Genomic DNA, 4,324 nt, shown 5'->3' with positions numbered 1-4,324 from the left:
GTCCGTCCTAATGTGGGAGGCGGCGGCTCTCCCGGGCCTGAGGGGAGGAGGTGTGTCCCCGTCATGCCTGTCTGCGTCTGGTGTGTGCGTCAAAAATCCTTTCGCTTCTAGTCAACCACTTTTATTTTATGGATCTAGTTACTATTTCAGTTTTAATTATTCTATTGAGCTATTTTAGAATAAATTAGCCTTGTTTTATTTTATTAGTTTTTAGCTTGTCCAGAGCGCTGCAGCTAGGAAAGATTAAAACGTTGTTCTTTCTCCCCATGGCAGTTTCTCTCTATTGTCTCCTTGTTAAGTATCGAATAGAGTTTTCTTCTCACATATAAAGCCCATAACACTCATTTTTGTTCTTTAATGGAAACTACTGAAAGGCAAAGTCTGGTCATCAGTTTATGACATTACAGCTAAAGCAGTCTGGTTATGCAGAAGAACAAAAAAAAAAAAAAAAAGAAGCACATAGCAGTGGCCTACTTAAAGTCTTACTTAAATCCAATGAAAACGGTGTGGTGTGACCTTAAACATGTCTTTCATAGCTATTTTCCTCCAAGAGTGCCATCACTCTATTTATATGATACTGTAGGTCCAGCTGTATTAGCCAGTTCAATTCAATTCAATTCAGTTCAGCTCAATTCAATAAAACTTTATTTGTCCGTAAGGGGCGATGTAAAAGCACAAACATTAACACAATCACTTAAAACACAATGACATACAAGAATAAACCTAAAATCAAAGAACAAACAGAAAAGAAACACCATGTAATGTCTCTCTAATTGTTGTGGTTTATTTGGGGTTTTTTATATGCCACCAGATGACCGAATCAGTAGAAGGACGCTCACGTAACCAAATGTTTGACTTCCAGCCTGGTGATGACTAAACACAAAGAGCACGAAAAACCCTCATGAGAGGAGAAAATGCGTACGACTGTCAGATAAAGTTGATGTTTCACACTGATGCCAAGACGGCATCTCACATTTGAGGTCAGAGGAACTGCAGGTTCTTCCTGAAGAAATCGTACTAGTTCCTTCAATTGAATTAGAGTTCAATGAAATGTCGATAGGTCACCTTGTCCGTGATCGAATGTGTTTATTGTTCCAAGCCAGATTCCCTCAGTGTGGCCACCATCATGTCCGCTCTACCAGGAAAGAAACACACTCCTCTGTTCTGTGAAAGATTATTTTTCTTTCATGCTTTTGGCATTTTCCTGGGCAACAGCTGTCTGCTTTGTTTCTCTCGTTCTAATAGAAAATCCACTAACAACAGTACATTTAGAGCATTAAGTGAATGAATATGAGTTGGTTTAGCCCTCATGCGTATAATGATGCGCATGTCTTTTGTGGGAACAGGAGCACTGACACGGTTAACGCGACATTCCGATCCTCTTCGTGCCTCATAATGCAGCTCGGGTTACGGCGAACAACCTCCCAGCATCGTCACTGACGTGAAGACGCTGATGCTGATGCTGGGTGGGGCCCACTAAGGTTTCATTTTGCGCTTCTATTATTATTGCTGCGTTTCCCAGGCTCTGTGTATGCGTGACGCAGTACATGTCCATTATATGTTACATTTTTGTAACTTCTCGCCTCATTCCAGTCATGAACTTCAATGTATTTTCATGGGATTTTATGCAATAATTTATGTAATTATTGAACCGGAAGGAAAAAGATTCGTAGCTATCCCCAGATTTTACAAATGTAAAACTCCTATTAGCATGGTGTGCATTTGCATTTGACCATAAATAAAATCTACTGATTCCCTTTAGAAATCTCCTCATTGGTAAACAGAGTCCGCTGGTGAACAAGCATCAAAGTTAAAATGGGTAAAATTTGGTATTTTAAAGATTTTCTACATTCTATTGTGATTATAATCACATAATCATAATCTATAGACAGGTTATGTGATAATAATAATAATAATAATAATAATAATAATAATAATAATAATAATAATAATAAAAGGGCTACGTGAAAAAGTCCTCTACACACACTTTTACTTTAAAGTAAAAAATCCAAGTTATTTGTCCATGCAGTTTATTGTTTTAGGATCAGTTCAATTGAATAAATTGATTTTATTCAAAAATATGCTATTTATCCCAAAGGAAAATTCAATGTCGACAGTCTCATGACAACCAATACCAGGGCAGTCCAGGTATAACTTTAGCTTTTGGAGATGCTAACCAGCTGCTCATAGGTTATACGTACCGTGGTAACAAAGTTACATACCAATCATCCAAAAAGCACAAAGAAGTCAGAAAACCAAGTGGCATGCTAAGTAAAATAAATAGAACTGCTAGCAATGCCAACTGGCGTCAATGCATACTTTTGCTTGTTATGCATTTAAACACTAGAGGAACATGTCCACAGATGGATTTGGTGCTTTCTGCTGGCTATGAATGCAGATGTGGGAATGACGCAACACCTGAGCCATGTTGTACCTTCAGTGATTACTGTGTGTCTCACATACAACCATGTCGGATATTGAAAAAAAAAATCTAGTTTCTGGCAAATAAAGATCCATTTCTTTTGGTCAGTAAGGTTGTTTAACAAGTTTTGTAGCCCATGAGAACCTTGCTTGTTCAGTTTTCACTCTAATAATCTCAACCTCGGTCTAAACTCCCTTTAGCCATTCTCCATACTAGACAGTGGTGGTTTTCTGGGGTTTCTTCTTCACAGATTTTGCTCACTTGTCACTCCTGAAATGTGCCGTAGGGTGAGATTGGCTTGGTATGTTGCAAACTATTTCTCTATTTTACACCACCATTTTTTCATGGCAATGGAATGTAAACTCTATGGTTGACTAGAAAGATTCATTGTTGAGGTATTCTAACTTCATGTCTAAGTCCAACCTTCGAACAACATCTGTAAAGAACAGCTTCTGCGCAGTGCGTTTGAGAGAGAGCCTTGAAAATTACATCGAAGGTCTTTGATCTGAGCATTTTCCACGAACAGAACATTCTTTGGGTAATTAGTTTGGTTCCGATTGGCTTAAAAGAATGCCAGGCAGGCTCTTGTCAGCGAGTCCACTGTGTCCTTGTGAATTATTCCAAAGTAAAATTCATAGATATCTGGCATTTGGACTTTAGACTCAGGAATTCAAAGACTTGGAAGGAACGCTGACAAACAATAGGTTACAGCACTGAGGAATGTAGACAGACGGTTCCTTATCACTAGAGCACAAGACCCAAATACCTGTTGAAAGTCTCCACATTCATCAGCCTCATGACAAGCACTTCTTGTCATTAGCGGTGTGCTTAGAAAACTACTTCACTAAATGTCAGCAGCTAGCTTCACTGGAGCGGCTCTGAAGCAGCTGACAGCTTTTTGTTCAACACTCCAAGCTGTTTCAAAGACTTCTTCACTGTTTGGACAATAAAGCAAGATAATTCCTTAAAAATCAACAAGAGAAGAGAAAGTGTGAGTAGAGAAAGGTTTGGTCAAAACTCCAAGCTCAGTTCTCAGCTAGTTCCTCCATTTGGCTGTAGACTACTGCCCCTAGGTGGCACACGCATGGCACTACATATAATGTACAAGGTCGATTTTCTAAATCTTTTATTTGAAAAAACAATTTGGAGTTAAAAGAAAACATGCGAGCTCAAACACTTCATACTTTCTTCCAGCCACTCTTTCACAAAGACCGGATATGTCAAAAGCCATCAAGGTTTTTTTATGTTTCAAATGTCTTTATTGGCCCGTGTCTTACCATTTTGGCATTAAAACAGCCTAGTTCTGGTTTCTTAATGACTTCACTGTCTTCTCTTTACCTTCTAAAATAGGATTTCTTTACGACTTTTTACAGCTAAGAATTACAACAGAAATGTACAGAAGAATATCTGTACAGTTTATTCTGTACATGCTCTCTACTATGGCGACGATGAACGTCTTCCTGACAATAAATTTGCTCTTGCGGCACAAAAAAACTTTAGCTGGCTAGCAGGGGTATATTAGCAGCTTGTTATCGCTGACTTGAGGTACAGAAAGCACTGAAGATCTGTACGCGACCAAAACCTTTGCAGAAAAGTCCAGAGAGAAAACAAACAAAAGCAAAGAATATTCTAAAAATTGTCTAAATGGTCCTGCCATGACAAAATTTAAGACTTGTAATTAACGCATTTAAGGCCAAGTTTAAATAAATAAATAAAAGGAAATTAAGACCTTGCCAGGCTTTAATTTTAGGTGTGCGAATTTATGACCAAGGTTGCGTGGACACACTGTAAAACTTTGGTGACATTTATTTAATGCAGCACAAACGTACTACTGGCACAGAGACAATATATGGACTGTATGGTTAAAGCCAATGATACTGAGACAGCTGTGAATGACTCCAG

This window comes from Xiphophorus hellerii, chromosome 16, assembly GCF_003331165.1.
Source record: "Xiphophorus hellerii strain 12219 chromosome 16, Xiphophorus_hellerii-4.1, whole genome shotgun sequence".
NCBI lineage: Eukaryota > Metazoa > Chordata > Actinopteri > Cyprinodontiformes > Poeciliidae > Xiphophorus > Xiphophorus hellerii.
This window is presented reverse-complemented; position numbering follows the sequence as displayed.